The sequence below is a fragment of the Macaca mulatta genome, chromosome 12, assembly GCF_049350105.2.
Source record: "Macaca mulatta isolate MMU2019108-1 chromosome 12, T2T-MMU8v2.0, whole genome shotgun sequence".
Taxonomy (NCBI): Eukaryota; Metazoa; Chordata; class Mammalia; order Primates; family Cercopithecidae; genus Macaca; species Macaca mulatta.
This window is the reverse complement of record NC_133417.1, coordinates 53266018-53283982: the sequence shown is the minus strand read 5'-3', so window position 1 is coordinate 53283982 and position 17965 is coordinate 53266018. Positions and strand designations below refer to the sequence as shown.

The window sequence follows — 17965 nt, the reverse complement described above, 5'->3', positions numbered from 1 at the left end:
ACATATGCAAATCAATCAACGTAATCCAGCATATAAACAGAACCAAAGACAAAAACCACATGATTATCTCAATAGATGCAGAAAAGGCCTTTGACAAAATTCAACAGCCCTTCATGCTAAAAACTCTCAATAACTTCGGTATTGATGGAACGTATCTTAAAATAATAAGAGCTATTTATGAGAAACCCACAGCGAATATCATACTGAATGGGCAAAAACTGGAAGCATTCCCCTTCAAAATTGGCACAAGACAGGGATGCCCTCTCTCACCACTCCTATTCAACATATGTTGGAAGTTCTGGCTAGGGCAATCAGGCAAGAAAAAGAAATAAAGGGTATTCAATTAGGAAAAGAGGAAGTTAAATTGTCCCTGTTTGCAGATGACATGATTGTATATTTAGAAAACCCCATCGTCTCAGCCCAAAATCTCCTTAAGCTGACAAGCAACTTCAGCAAAGTCTCAGGATACAAAATCAATGTGCAAAAGTCACTAGCATTCTTATACACCAATAACAAACAGAGAGTCAAATCATGAGTGAACTCCCATTCACCATTGCTTCAAAGAGAATAACATACCTAGGACTCCAACTTATAAGGGATGTGAAGGACCTCTTCAAGGAGAACTACAAACCACTGCTCAATGAAGTAAAAGAGGACACAAACAAATGGAAGAACATTCCATGCTCATGGATAAGAAGAATCAATATCATGAAAATGGCCATACTGCCCAAGGTAATTTACAGATTCAATGACATCCCCATCAAGCTACCAATGACTTTCTTCACCGAATTGGAAAAAACTACTTTAAAGTTCATATGGAACCAAAAAAGAGCCCGCATTGCCATGACAATCCTAAGCCAAAAGAACAAAGCTGGAGGCATCATGCTACCTGACTTCAAACTATACTACAAGGTTATAGTAACCAAAATAGCATGGTACTGGTACCAAAACAGATATAGACCAATGGAACAGAACAGAGCCCTCAGAAATAATACCACACATCTACAACCATCTGATCTTTGACAAACCTGACAAAAACAAGAAATGGGGAAAGGATTCCCTATTTAATAAATGGTGCTGGGAAAACTGGCTAGCCATATGTAGAAAGCTGAAACTGGATCCCTTCCTTACGCCTTATACAAAAAGTAATTCAAGATGGATTAAAGACTTAAATGTTAGACCTAAAACCATAAACACCCTAGAAGAAAACCTAGGCAATACCATTCAGGACATAGGCATGGGCAAGGACTCATGTCTAAAACACGAAAAGCAATGGCAACAAAAGACAAAATTGACAAATGGGATCTAATTAAACTAAAGAGTTTCTGCACAGCAAAAGAAACTACCATCAGAATGGACAGGCAACCTACAGAATGGGAGAAAATTTTTGCAATCTACTCATCTGACAAAGGGCTAATATCCAGAATCTACAAAGAACTCAGACAAATTTACAAGAAAAAAGCAAACAACCCCATCAAAAAGTGGGCAAAGTATATGAACAGACACTTCTCGAAAGAAGACATTTATGCAGCCAACAGACACATGAAAAAATGCTCATCATCTCTGGCCATCAGAGAAATGCAAATCAAAACCACAATGAGATACCACCTCACACAGTTAGAATGGCGATCATTAAAAAGTCAGCAAACAATAGGTGCTGGAGAGGATGTGGAGAAATAGGAACACTTTTACACTGTTGGTGGGACTGTAAACTAGTTCAACCATTGTGGAAGACAGTGTGGTGATTCCTCAAGGATCTGGAACTAAAAATGCCATTTGACCCAGTGATCCCATTACTGGGTATATACCCAAAGGATTCTAAATCATGCTGCTATAAAGACACATGCATAGGTATGTTTATTGTGGCACTATTCACAATAGCAAAGACTTGGGACCAACCCAAATGTCTATCAATGATAGACTGGATTACGAAAATGCAACACATATACATCATGGAATACTATGCAGTCATAAAAAAGGATGAGTTCATGTCCTTTGTAGGGACATGGATGAAGCTGGAAACCATCATTCTCAGCAAATTATCGCAAGGACAAAAAACCGAACACCGCATGTTCTCACTCATCGATGGGAATTGAACAATGAGAACACTTGGACACAGCAAGGGGAACATCACACACCGGGGCCTGTCGTGGGGTGAGCAGAGTGGGGAGTGATAGCATTAGGAGATATACCTAATGTAAATGATGAGTTAATGGGTGCAGCACACCAACATGGCACATGTGTATATATGTAACAAACCCGCACATTGTGCATATGTACCCTAGGACTTAAATGTGTGTGTTTGTGTGTGTGTGTGAGTGTGTGTATATATACACATAAAACTAAAAAACTAAAAAAAAGAAATATATCTTTCCCAAGAGAATGATTTAAGTTTGATTTAATGATTATTGTTTCTTAGATTTAAAAAAAGCAGCTAAGTTTTCCATTCATTTAAAAAGTAATACGTGATTTTTGGCTGGGTGCAGTGACTCATGCCTATAATCCCAGGACTTTGGCAGGCTGAGGCAGGTGTGTCACCTGAGGTCAGGTGTTCAAGATCAGCCTGGCCAACATGGCAAAACACCGTCTCTACTAAAAATACAAAAAAATTAGCTGGATGTGGTGGTGGGCACCTGTAATCCCAGCTACTTGGGAAGCTGAGGCAGGATAATTGCTTGAGCTCAGGAGGTACAGGTTGCAGTGAGCTGAGATTGTGCTACTGCACTCCAGCCTGGATGACACAGTGAGACTCTATCTCAAAAAAAAAAAAAAAAAAAAAAAAAAAAGGTAATACACGATTTTTATAGGATTATTAAAGAATACAAATAAGTGTAAGAATGAAAACAGACCTATTATTTAAAACCAAATAACTATTAAACTGTTGATATTTTGCATATCTTTCTCAGACTTTTTTTCTGCTTTCATTTTTTGCAAAGTAGTGATAATACTAAATTTCGTACATTTTTAAAAAGAAAGTCCACATTTAAGCAAATTATTTGAAAAAATTATGTAAAATAACAAGACATTATTGCATCGTAATTTTTTCATTACCATTCACTATTATTTATCATTTAGGTTGTTTCCAAATTTAGTTAAAAATACTGTTGTAAAGTTTCCTGTGGATAATGCTTTTTCTATGCTTCCTTAAAACAGATTTTTAGACACTGGGTGAAAGGATAACAACATCTTTAGGTATGGTATACATACATAGATCAGTTGTTTACCAAGAGTTGTACTAATTTATACCTACCCACAGTGTAAGAAAATACCTGTTTCTGGACATTTTCACAAACATGTCATGTTACCCTCACGAGCACTATTGTCTTAGCAAATCTCTAGAACATGAATCTGAAATTCCACTCATAACCTATATTGAAAGAAGAAATTATAAGTTTCATAAAAGCAGAAATTGTTAATATTTGCTATAAAGACTTTGCATAGCTTTATGAGATAAATGTACTATACATTAAATAAGAGTAAAGTTAATTTTACTTATTGTGTAAAAGAATGAGTTTGTATCAGCTTGATTCAAATCAAAAAACTATTTTGGCCATTTCTGCTATTAGCAAGGCACTATAATGAATTTTAGGAAATATGAAGGATTATAGGAAGCTTATAGTTTGTTTGGGAAGTTGTTAGCACAAAAGTAGTTCAATAACCATATGAGATTTAAACAAATAGTTTCAGAAAACAGCAGAAGAGTTGTTCAGGGTCTGCACAAAATTATTTGTCAAAGATATAATACAGAAAAATGAAGCCTCTGGAAATTCAGATGCGAGAGATCATTTCAGAGTAGGATAAGATTTATTAATTACAGAACTTACTAAACATATAGAAAATATAGAAAAGTCTTGGTCTTTAATTATTCAAAAGTCTTTGAACCATAAGCATCAGCCTTTAAAAAATTCTGTTTAGTGTTTATAACATTTAATCATTTCATTTTTAGATTACTGTTTTTTTTTCCTTTTTATTATTTCTACTTCAAGACCTACTTCTAACAAAGTATCTTGTAATAGATTACACTAAACAAACCCCTGCTTTGAGTAGTTACTTGCACCTATGGTTCACCTAGTCCAATTATCGGGGCTTTTTTCCCTTGGTATGTATTTTTTTTTGGAGCATCTATTATAATATAATGGTGAATCAATTGGCGCTAGGTTCTTTTGTTTCATATCTATGACATAGCAAAATATCCTTCTTGGATAGTAGAATATTATTCATGCTAAATAAATGTCACTATCAACAATGGCAGCCCACTTTAGTCAATGCTATGAATGAATTTCCATCTTATTACTGTGAAGAAATAACTTTTTTAAAGGTCTGAAGTTTATACACATGCACACACCAACATAACACACACTTTTATGGTACTTAAAAAATGCCATAGTTGATGAGTTATTTGAGATGAGAAAGCATTTATAATAAACTTGAAAAGCTTCAGAATCTTGCTATCCAGAAATTCACCGTTTGTGCTATAGATTGAATGTGTCCTCCAGAGTTCATGCGTTGCAAACATAATCCCCAATGCAACAACGTTGAGAAGTGGGAGTTTCAAGAGGTGATTAGGTTATGAGGGCTCTGCCCTCATAAATGAATTAATGTGGTTATCATAGGACTGGGTTCATTATTGTGAGAGTGAGTTTGTTAATAAAAGTGAGTTTGACCCTCTCTTGTTCTATCTTATACACGTGCTCTATTGCTCTTCTGCTTTTGGCCATTGGGATGATATGGCAAGTGGGTCCTCAACAGATGTAGGCCCCTTGACCTTGGACTTCCCAGTCTGCAGGACCATGAAAAATACATTTTTCTTTATAAATTATGCAATCTGTGGTATTCTGTTATAGCAACACAAAATGGACTAAGACAATTCCCATATTCGGAAGACTGAAGGCAAAACAGGAGAGAGGTCCTATTACCTGAATATTCTTTACGCAATCAAAAGTTCTAACAACATAAAAAACTGACTGATACATGCATCACTCACTAATTGGGCCCTTCTCAAATATCCTTCCCTACTCAACACTAAAGAGCCTGTTCTTACTCTTCATGACAAAAGTTTTGTTGGTCAGTCTTTCTCTAATCATTGGATGGTGTAAACATGTCTGTTCTTTTGGGATGCTATCTATGCCTATAAAAATATGCAAATTTACTCAAAGTCAATATTGGGAAAGATGTGGGATTTCATGGAGTTAATGAAAATTATATTTGAACACTACTCACATCACAAAGCCAGTAAGAGCAGTTGGATAGTGAAATAAAGAAAATGAGCAAGGATCATGATTCGATGGGTGTTTGAAAGGAGAATAATATAAACATTAGTGACTGGAGACACCTTTAGGAAAACTAAAAAACCCTCTGAATATTTTTGCAAAAAACAAGAACCTCTTTAAAAACCATAATAGAAAGGTAAACAATAAGGGCAAGATGTCATATTGCATTACCATCAACTTTGTTAGAAATTACAAAAATGAAAATTAAAGTGTCATTTATCCTTTGTTGCTCTTCATTATTCCCACAGTTAAAATTATAACTTGCATTTAAATAGCCTTCTGTTAAATATTTTTCATAATTAAGTCCCACTAAACGTACCACTACTATTTACCATAAATCTTTGGTTCCTTTACTATAAGTCTTTGGTTCCTATTTCATTTAGATTCCTTGTTCTGGCAGCAATTATTCTTAGATAACAACAATAATAATAACAAAGAACAAGTCATAAAAATAATTTTGCTTCTTAAAAATGAGTATGACCAGATTAAATTAATTCCTTTTTTAAAACAGAGGCAAACCTTAATTAATTGTGCTAATAAACAAAGCATCATAGTTCTGGTACAGTGTTAACAAAGAAAGCAATGTCCATCATCTGCAATCTTTGTTTATAAAATGATAGATTTCAATGCAGAGAGTGTAGGGAGTAGGGTAAGAAAGTGATTACAGCTCACCTAAATAAACAGGGATCTACAAAGTCTGGAAAATTAAAATCAATGAGAAGTTATATGGTAAGTCTGCTTGTCAGCTCGGGGATCGAAATGCAGAAGAAATATGATCATAACTCTGATGAACCTTGGCCCAACATTTCTCAGCAACTAAAGTTTTTAAAAGATATATATTAAAAGTCAAATAACATACATGATTATGAAATAATCAATATATCAGATGATAAAAAGCAAGAATCATTAAGAAAGTAATAAAAATCAGTTTCCCAAAATGGTAAGAAAATATGTTCACGTATTAAAAGGGAAAAAAAGCTTTATATTAAGTAATCCAACTACTAAATCAAATGGCAGATTTCATGTCTGTAAGAACAAACACTTTAGTCATAATAACTGTAAATTATTTCAACTGAAATATTATTGCTAAATACTATATGGACATCTGAAAATACTAATAACAAAAAGAAGTGCTTGCTGCTGTTAAAACTTTTTAAAATTTTTATTAAATTATACAGTATTCTGAAGAATAAGTAGAAAAAAATGAATAAAGTGATCACGTATAAAAACGTAATGAATGAGAAGCCAGGCACAGTGGCTCACACCTGTAATCCCAGCACTTTGAGAGGCCGAGGTGGGTGGATGGCTTGAGCTCAGGAGTTCCAGACCAGCCTAGGCAACATGGTGACAGCTTGTCTCTATTTAAAAAAAAAAAAAAATGTGGTGAATTAGAGTGTATGCCCCAACTAACAGTGGTGATGTGATAATATGGGCATATTATTCTCAGATATTCTCATTATTCAGGAAAATCTGGATTTTAATGTAATATTTCCTAATTTTGAAAGATTATGTGAGGCCAGCGATACAAGCCTGTTGGCTGAATCTGGCCCATAAGCCAGAGATTTGTAAATCTAATATTTTGGTTAAGTTTGGTTAATTTACATCTACAACAAAGAAAGTAGATGTTTCAAACAGTTTAGTCCAATTTTCTCATGTCAATTCTATTAATATCATTCTTTCTTTTAGTATGTTTATAAAATTCAACACGATAAGATCTTAATCAGCTTTTATTTCTAATGTGTTGACATTAGGTAGGAGGCAGATGAGAAAAAAGAGGTTGTATGTGCACTGGAACTTGTGAACAAGAACAGTTACCATGTCAAAGGTATACAACTGTCATTGAGATGACTTTTTCTACTCTCAGTTATCCTTCAGTTATTCAGAATAACAGAGGGCTGTAAACTAAGCTGTTTGAAGAGCAGATGGGGAAAGTAGCTGCTCTGAAATGTGATTAAAATATGAGGCCTCTGTTTAGTATTTATTTTTCTTTTTAAGCTTCAGATTTGTGGCTTAAGGAACTTTAATCAAGGGAAGAAGGACCAGACAGCTGCTGTGGCCCTAGTCTGCTGCTATGTTTCTGCATGGGGAAGGCTATAATAACAGACAGCAAACAAATAACCAACTCTATCATTTGCCAAGGCTGTGAGGAAAAAGTCACTCACATATTGTTGGGGAGAGTGCAGTGTGGGTAGACAACCTTTATGGAGAGCAACTAGCCCGTATCTATCCAAATTAAAAATACATTTACTATTTTGTATTCTGATTCTGAGTAGTTACACAAATCTATGTATATATTAAAATTGATAGAATAGTACATCAAAGGAAAGAAAAAGTCATTTTACAATCTGATAATTTAAAAACAAAAAAGAAAGAAAAAAAGCAAGTGAGCCTGGCATCAGGTTTGTAGCCATTTTTTGGTTAATAATCCCAGCATCTTAAAGGTGGCAGTACAGACAAGATCCAGCCATTATCTCCTCTAATTTTATAATTACTCCATTGAGACAGGGACCAGCCCCCACTTTCGATAGAGGGTGATACCAAGGCTCCATGAAATGGGAGGTAACTTGCCCAAAGCCATGACCAAGTCAAGGATGATACCCAGATCAAAGGCAAGTCTGCCTGCACAACATGGCCACCAGGTTCCTTCCCTGATGCCCTTATTATCTGTTGTTTTGAGGTGATTGAAATAATGGAAAATTCTTAAAAAATGTATTCACTCTTTGACTCAGTAATCATACCTTTGGAAATGTACCTTAGAGATATCCTGTGTATATACAAAATGACAATATTTAAGGTTATTTACTGTGCTGGTTTTACATCAGCAAAAGATTGAAAAAAAAAAGTGTTCCTTTATGAAGGGCTGGTTAAATAAGCAATGGCATATACTTCTAATGTAATAAGATGCAACTCTAAAGAGAAATGAAGAAGCTCTCCATGTGTGGAGATTTAATCCCCGAAACTCCAATATAAATTATTCAGTAAAAAATGCAAGGACAAAATAGTATATATAGTATGCTACCATTTGTGTAAGAAGAGGGAAAATACATCTGTATCTATATTGTTATATTTGTGTTTATATAAACAAACACCAGAAGAGTACAAAAGAAACTAGCGATAACAGTGACCAGAAGTGGGTGGTAGTGGGGGCCGAACGGGGTAAAAGCAGGATACACAGTATATACCTTCTAATATTGTTTTGATTTTTGAATCAAATGTGGCAAGTTAGGAAGATAGTTAAGAAAGAAAGGGTTTATAAAGCAGCTGAGTGTGGCTATGTTCGTGTGCTAACCTTTTTCTGGGCTCACAGAAGCAGAAATTTTACTTTAACCTTTGCACTGCTCTAGGAAGCATAGATATGATCCATTTAGAGTACTTTTGGCTATATTTGCGTGTGAAGGAGGAGGTGAAAACTGTATTAGGGACTTTGGTGGAGAGCACATTTCTTGTGACTTAAAATAGGGCCATCAGTGAAGGATAAATGGCTTAGTTCTTAGATTTGTTCAGCATATTCCACTACAGGTATGTAATAATTTTATCTGAATAGGAAAGGAAATGCCTGCTCTACTTACTTCAGGACTAAAATTAGGTTTCCTATTTCTGCTTCCAATTGCTAAAAGCTAAATATTGTATGCTGTGGCTGAAAGAGCAAAGGATTCTAATACTTTGGTCTTAGCAGTTAAAGCTGTCAAATACAAATACCAGATAATGTATATCTACTTCACTCCCATCCCCAAAGAATCATTATTCATAAAACTCTCACTGAGAGTTTTTCCTTACTGCAAAAAGTCCACGATGGATTGGAGATCCAATAACTTTCCAGGCTCAGGGTTACCTACTTTCCATAGGACTATATAAATATGGAAGGAAGCTGCTGTAACAAAGACATGCAATCATAGCTACTATCTAGTGATTCACAGTTTATAGATTGCATTCTCACACCTTATTGCATTTAATCTTTACACACACTCTGATGTGTGGGTGTTATCATCTCTGTTTTATAAGTGAAGAAACTGACATCCAGAAAGGTGAGGTGACTGGATAATGGAAGAGGCCGGACTTGAACCTAGATCTTCTGATTTTGAGCCCAAATGATTTTTCAGTACGGTACAGCTTTATATAATTGCCAATGCCTGACATAAAAATACACTGACTAGTATAGAGACAACTAATAATTGCATCTGATGGGGGGGGGAGCGGTGGTTTAAGTCTTAAAAGTCAGTCCATATGGAAAAAATATCCAGTAGTCAGAGTTACTTTTGAGGATCATTTAAATGACCCAGAAAGTACAGAAATACAGTGTAGGGGAAGTTTAACAACCTTGATAATATTTCATTTTAAAGTACAATTTAATATATCATATATAGTAATATATATGTCTAAAATATATTATGCTACATGTATTTTACAAAAGAGAATGGCTATAAATGAATTTATACATTAAACATGTATATCACACAACTCCACTGTACAAATAATGGCTAACATTCATTGAGGGTTCACACTGCTATGCTAATTATACATATATATACACACACATTATATATATACATATTTTTTAACCTTGAACAACATGAGTTTTTGAGATTTTATTTAATCCTTTCAAGATGTCTATGAAGTAGATATGTCATAAATACAGATGAGGAAACAAAGGTATTGAAAAGATGAGTCATGCAGGAAGCAAGTATCAATAACAGAATTTGAATCCACCCAATTTGAGTCTGGAAGTCATGCCCCGAGAACATGAATTCGTATTCTTATTCTTGTTTTGCTGTAGCATATCTATGCATTAAACAAATAAATAGGATGAATCACATATATGCCAAAGAAATTAGGTCATATCCTAATTTCCAAATATGTATGTGCAAACTGTTTTGACAGGATTTCTGGTCAAGATGGTACTGGCAATAGACACTTTAGAGACGTCTCTATTTAAAACAGTACTCAGCAATTACAGATAAAGTATAAGATATATTATTGACAAAGTATAAAAGAATAAAGTATAAGAGATATAGCAAAGAAAAAATCAAGATACTGCCGTACTAAAAGTAAGGGTCACTGTGTAACCGAACACAAAGTAGTATGCAAGGCTGACATTATAGAATAGTTAAGCTCCAGGTCTAGTAGCAGTTAGATGCACCAAGGGTTAATATTGCATGTTAGTGGAGATTAAAAAGAACCACCTGGCAAAAGACTTGAGCAAGTCTCAGTGCATAAAAATGGCACTAAGATGTGATTCCCCAAACTGTGAAAAGAAGCTGAAAAAAGCTTTTGGAGATAAACCATTATATAAAACCAGGAAGACAGAGGAGGCAGACAAATCCTAGCTCCTAAAACTTAAGCCAGTCCCACCCACTGACTCAGTGATTGGGATAAACAGAAGGAGATAGAGATAGAGAGAAAAAAAAGTCACTGTCAGGATGAACCTGCAAAATGATTTCCAAAGCACTTGAGGAAAACTAAAGCTAAGAAAGTCAACAAACACAATTGAAAGAGCATGAATTTTTTTAAAAAATGCAAGAGGAAATATATTTACAGAGCAATCAAAATAAAACATAAAAATAAGAGTTGACGATTCATACAGAAGTCAAGGAAGAAATATCTTAAAAAAGAAAAAGAAATTTTGAAAACAAAATCAAAAGAAAATATAAGAATTGATGTACAGAAAAAAATGACAAAAATTCTTGGAAATTGAAATTAATTATTTGAAAAAGAAAAATCCTAGTAGAGAGGATATATTAGAAAAGGATATAGTAGAAAAGGCACCTAGTAAACTGGAAAACAGGATAGAGCAATTCACTGAGAATGTGATACAGAGATACAGAGAGATGAAAACTGAAACAGCGTTAAAAGTCATGGAGGATACAAGCCTTAACACAGAACAAATTTTAGAAATAGAATATAGAAGCCATGGCAGATAAGAATGTTTGCACAGATAATGTCTAAGATATCCCTAGTACTAAAGGTCAGTAGAATACCTTAGATTAAAAGCATCATTATCATCAAATCCAGAGAATATAAAATCCATAAAAATATATCCACACCTCAATCCACCACAGAGCAAGTACAAAATCAAGGTTAATAAGAAGTCTTAATGCTATCAGAGAGAAAAAGATGATCTGTAAGGTAACAACAGTTAAATGGGAGATTTCTTTTCTCTCAAAAGATACTGAAAGATATTAGAGTCTGATCTTCAAATTGCTGAGGTAAAAATAACTGTAACCTAAACACTTAAAATTAGCTAAATTACCATTAATTAGAGAGGCCAAAATAAAGATATTTTCAGAACTACAAAAAGTAGTTTACCTGCTACATGTGCTTGCCGAAATAACTACTTTTCACAGCAAGAAAACAATTTTAGGCCAGGCGTGGTGGCTCATGCTTGTAAACCCAGCACTTTGGGAGGCTGAGATGAGTGGATTACTTGAGTGCAGGAGTTTGAGGCCAGCCTGGGCAACATGGCAAAACCCCTCTCTACCAAAAATACAGAAATAAGCTGGGCGGGAAGTGCGCACCTGAGGTCCCAGCTACTCGGGAGGCTGAGGTGGAAGGATGGGTGATCAAGGCTGCAGTGAGCTGTGATCGTGCCACTGCACTTCAGCCTGGGTGACAGAGTGAGATACCCACCTCAAGAAAAATGAAACAAAAAGCAGAGGAAAAGAAAACTGAACATTGAGGGAAGGCAAGGGACATAAGAAGTAACTGTGAGGATGGAAATCAAACTACTGTCCCTTTTAAAATAAAGTCCACAAAATACAAAGGTGAATTAAGTTCTAGAAAACCTGTAAAGAAAGACAGCAGATAAAATGTGCAAGGATTGTTTAACTAAAGGATACAGTAAATGATTTTAGACTCTGAGAAATATAATATAGTCCACATGTATATTAAAATTGGTGGTTAATTTTTTTGTTTCTTTTTTTTTTTTTTTCCAGTTAGTTTTTAAAAGAATAGAAATACAAATCTGTAGTTTCCAAACCAGGAAATGAGAAAAAAGAAAAAAGCAGAAGCAACCAAGAGAAATATCAGTTCAACAGATGTCATGAAAGAAGGAAAAAAGTGAAGAAAAATTAACTAAACAAAACCACAATACAATGGTTAAAATGAGCCCAAAGCCAAGTGTGGTGGTATGTGCCTCTAGTCTCCGCTACTGGGGAGGTTGAGGCAGGAGGATCACTTGAGCCTATGAAGTTTGAGGCTGCAGTACACTATGACTGCACCTGTGAATAGCCACTGCACTCCACCTGTCCAACACAGAGACACCTCACTTCTTAAACAAGAAAGAGTCCAAATGTGTAACTATAATAAATTAAATTAACTTCTTAAAGGAAAAATACTATCGGAATGGAATTAGAAAAATAAATCCAGCTTTATGATGCTCACATGAGATACATCTAGAGCTAAATGAAAATAAAGAAGAAAGGAAATGATATTCCAAGTAAATACTAGCCAAAAGAAAAGTAGCAAAGCAATACTGTGATAGTGGATTGTGGGTGTCATCTTGACTGGATGAAGGGATACTCAGACAGCTGGTAAACGATTAATTACTCTCAATGTTTCAGTAGGCACTGTGCCTGACCTTTTTCTGCTGAAAGAGAAATTCAGATGGCTTTGCTTTATTTTGCTTTATTTTTATTTGTTACAGACAGGGTCTTGCTTGTTGGCCAGGCTGTAGTGCAGTTGTACAACCATAGCTCACTGCACCCTCGAACTGCTGTGCTTAAACGATCCTCCCAACTCGACCTCCCTAGTAGCTAGGACTGTAGGCTCGTGCCACCACACCCAGATAACTTTTCCCATTTTTTAGAAATGGGATCTCACTATGTTGCCCAGGTTGGTTTTGAACTTCTGGCCTCAAGTGATCCTCCCACCTTGCCTTCCAATGTTGGGATTACAGGTGTGAGCTACGACAACTTGATGGCTTCACTTTTGATTAGGATGACTAGGCTGCCCCAGTGTGTCTGTGATCGTGTTCCCAGCGGAGACTGGCATGTGAGTTGGTGGAGTGGGTGGAAAATATCCACCCTCAATGTGGGTAGGCACCATCCAATCACTTGGGGAACCGTATGGAAGAAAAAAGTGCAGGAAGGGCAATTTTTCACCACTTCTCTCCTGGAGTCATGATACTCTTCTCCTGACTTTGGACTTCAGAACTCCAGGTTCTCCAACCTTTGAACTCCAGGACTGATACCAGTGGCCTATTGGGCTCTCAGGCCTTCAGTCTTAGACTGAGAATTACACTATCAGCTTCTTTGCTTCTGAGGCCTTCATACTTGGACTGAGCGAGTCTATCGGCTTTCCTGGTTCTCTAGCTTGCAGTCTATCATGGGACTTGTCTGCCTCCATAATCAAGTGAGCCAATTCCCCTAATAAATCCCTTTCACATACCTCTAGATATATCCTACTGGTTCTGTCTCTGGAGAACCCTGACTAAAACAAATAAATTTAAAAAATAGAATTTAGGGCAAATAAACATTAAATGAGAAAAAAGTGGCATTAAAAAATGTATGAAGATTTTAAAATGGTGGCCTTAATATACTGAAAAACATACAAATTACCCAAAGAAATGGAAAACTTCACAGACACAGTGAGAGATTTTCACATACACATACACAACCCTATCAAAACCTGATGGATTATAAGGATAAAAGTTAGTAAAAATAGATTTGAACAACACAATCAACAAGCATCTCTATCAGCTATATATACAACCCTGTACTAAAAAAGAGAGAATCCCTTTCAAACACACACACAAACCATTCATGAAAACAGATAACACACTAAACCTCAAAATAAGCCCAAATAAGTGCCAAAGAATCAGAATCATATAAACCAGCCCTCTGATCACAATATCATAATAACAATACGGATGAACCTCAAATACATTATATTAAGTGAAAGAAGATAGAATCAAAGGCTACATATGGTGTAATTATGTTTAGATGACATTCTGGAAAAAGTAAAACTACAGGGGCAGAAAACAAACCATTGATTGCCAAGGGCTGAAGCTGGGAGAGGGATTTACTACAAAGGGACCCAAGAAAATGTTCGTGGGTGACAGAGGTTCTGTGTCTTGACTATGGTGGTGGTTAAATGAATGTGTACACATGCCAAAACTCAGAACTATACACTAAGAAGGTGATTTGACTTTATGCAAATTATGTCTTAATTAACCTGATATTAAAACTGTTCAATTAGTTAAAACAATAAAAAGCATTTCCTCAATGCATTTATTAAATTAGAAAAACAAAGATCAAAAGCTAATCAATTATGTCCCAATCAAATAAGTGAGAAAAGAAGTAAGAGTAAATGTAAGAAAGAAGAAAGAGGACAATAATGATAATATAGACCAATCTCTAGCAGGACTGATGAAGAAAATGAAACAGGCACAAATATAAGGCATTATGAATGAAAAACAGTACATAATACTGATAAAGTAGACACAAAAAACTACATTGCTTAAGTAATTACAGGTAAAGTAGAGACGAAAAACTACATTGCTAGAGGCCAAGAGTTCAATAGACTAGCTTGGGCAACAGAGTGAGACCCTGTCTCTAAAAAACAAGTTACAGAATATTAAAAACAACTTTAGGAAATATTTGACAGCTTAGATGAACTGAACAATTTATTCATATATTTATATTTGTTTGTATTATATGCATAATATATATTAGCTACATATTTAACTTTGTGTTTTCTCTGGTAAAATTTAAATAAAGGAGTGAATTCTACAATATGCTTCCTAGTGTTACACTAAGACCAAATTTTAATGATCTATATTTATCCTAAACTCTTATCAGGAATGTTTCCCCTATCACCCAAATATTATTCATATTTTTAGACTCAAGGCTTTGAACTTTCCATAAATTCTTACCATGTCTCATAAATGCTCTTTACTTGCCTTACCTTAATAATTATTATTCATTGAACCAGATCACACACTTTGTATTCTCAACTGGACTTAACATAACTCTATAAATACTGTGGACAACTGAAAATTGCCCCTTAAGAGTGATGTTGAAGAAAGGGAGACACAATTGTTCTCCGAAGCCACAGAGCCAAAAGTACCACAACTGAGTATACCAAAATGAGAGAAAATACAAACTTTCTCTTCTCCTTTGCAGTTAATTTTTAAAAATAAGAACCAATAGAATTTTTACCCCAAATTCTGAAATCTTGATACTAAACATGCAGAACTACTCTTTAAAGGTAATAAAGAAAAGTCATCATAGATATTAAAAGAAGAGGCACATTCTAAGGAGTCATATAAAATATTTGTGAAACAGATTTATGTCAAGAAAGAGCAAATTACTTCAAAAAATCTCTTACATGATAACTAAAGGCAATGTATAACTCTCAACTGGAACCCAGATTGGAGAAAAAATTGTTATAAAAAGACATTACTGAAATAACTGGAAAAATTTAAACATAGACTATTATTAATATTGTATCAATGTTAAATTTTCTGAATTTCACAACTATTTTAAATAATGTAAATGAATGGCCTTGTTCAGAGATACATGCTTAAGTATTTAAGTAAAAGTTTATAAGGTCGGCAATTTACTCTTAAATAGTTTAGCAAAATAAGTGATGTATGCGTATGGTGAGAGATAAACCAATTATGACAAATGGTAATTGATTAAGTGAAAAGTGGAATAATATTAATTACAGTATGCATAAAAATATTGCACAGCTTTGACATTTTTCTAAATAAAATTCTATTTTTATTTATTTATTTTAGATAGGGTCTCACTCTGTCACTTAGGCTGGAGTGCAGTGGCATGATCATAGCTTACTGCAGCCTCCAACTCCCAGGCTCAGGCTATTCTCTTGCCTCAGCCTCCCAAGTGGCTAGGACTACAGGCATGCACCATCACATTTGGCTAACTTTTTGTTTTTTTGTTTTTTGGTAGAGACAGAGTCTTGCTTTGGTGTCTAGGTTAGTCTCAAACTCCTGGCATCAGGTGATCCCCCTGTCTTGGACTCCCAAAGTGCTGGGAATACAGGCATGAGTCACCATGCTTGGCCAAGGTTTAAAAAACAGTCAAAACAAAAATATAAATATCCAAGAAACATTTCAAATTAAAATATTTTTTCAATAAAATATGAGAAAACTTTGAACTATGAAAAATATAAAATCAGAAAACACTACTTTTAAATAAAAATTAACAAATTTATAGCAAGCAATAAATGCTGTAAGCAGCAAACAGGTGATTTTAGAAGACTGTTTTGACAAATTCTCCTAGAACTCATACTAAGATAATAAAGAAAAAAGGGCCAAAAAAAAGTGATTTCCAGGCTGTGATGGTTAACTTTATACGTCAATTCAGCTAGGCTATGGTACACAGTTCCTTGCTCAAACACCAGTCTAGATGTTGCTGTGAAGGTAATTTTTAGATGTGATTAAAGGTTAAATCAGTAGACTTTGAGTAAAGCATATTACTCTCGTAAAGTGGATGAGCCTCATCCAATCACTTGAAGGTCTTTAGAGAAAAGAGTGAGGTCTTCTGTGAAGAAATTCTCCCTAGACTGCTTTGGGATACAAGACTTGAACATCCCCTCCTGCAGAAATTTCCAGCCTGCTGGCCTGCTCTGTAGGTTAGACTTGCCCACCCCACACTCCTGTGAGACAATTCCTTAAAATAAATCCCTCTCTCTACATACATCTCACTAATTTTGTTTCTCTGGAGAACCCTGATTAATAGAGAGACAAATCCAGGAGTCCAGTAATAAAAATGTGAGAAGATGAGAAGATAATGGATGGAGGGGAAGCAATAATCAAAGAACTAATACTGGGAATTTTCCTGAAATAAAGAAATTTATAAATTTTCATACTCAAAGGACTTATTCAAATGCAGTCAAAAAAGACAACTAGAATAACCTAGTGATGCTTATAAATTTAACGAATTTAAAGAATAAAGGAAAACAAAATCATATGGGTTGCATAAGAAAACACATAATCTAAAACAAAAAAATAATCAGATTAACATCAGATTTCTCTCACACAACTACATGTAAGAAAACAGGCCAGGTGCAGTGGCTCACACCTGTAATCCCAACACTTTGGGAGGCCAAGTCTGGTGGATCACCTGAGGTCAACACCTGAGGAGTTCGAGACCAGTCTGGCTAACATCATGAAACCCCATCTCTACTAAAAATACAAAAATTAGCCAGGTGTGGTGGTGCGCACCTGTAATCTCAGCTACTTGGGAGGCTGAGGCAGGAGAATTGCTTGAACCCAGAAGGTGAAGGTTGCAGTGAGCCAAGATCATGCCATTGCACTCCAGCCTCAGCAACAAGAGAGAAACTCCATCAAAAAAAAAAAAAAGAAAGAAAAGAAAAAAGAAAAACAAAAAGGAAAACACTCAATTAATTTTTAACTGTAAAATGTTTTTATAAAAGAATTCTAAACCCAGCCTAGCTTTATCGTTCATTTCCAAAGACACTAAGTATTTCATAGTCATGCAAGGACCCAGAAATTTTACCATCCTTCTTAAAAAATTAGGACTTTAAGAAATGCAAAATGTTTTAACTATGAAGGAGTATTAGCAACAAAATCAGTAAAATTTCGGGTTATGCCTAAGTTCAAATAACAAAATTTACATAGTGTAAAACAATAAGCAACATTAATCCAAAGTTAAAAGTTGAGATTACTTCAACAAAAGTGATGTGTGACCGGGGCCTGTCAGGGGGCGGGGAGC

At 35.1% G+C, this 17965-nt stretch overlaps 1 protein-coding gene across 15 annotated transcripts in view; it reads right to left on the bottom strand.

The window, feature by feature from the left end:
* Positions 1 to 17965, bottom strand: part of MBD5 (methyl-CpG binding domain protein 5) — a 509020-nt gene that overhangs the window by 222357 nt on the left and 268698 nt on the right. For 5 of the 15 annotated variants that reach the window (XM_077956507.1, XM_077956512.1, XM_028830579.2 and 2 more), the window contains one exon: positions 6536 to 6628. The gene's annotated coding sequence lies outside the window, so the exon portion shown is untranslated. 15 annotated transcript variants of the gene reach the window in all.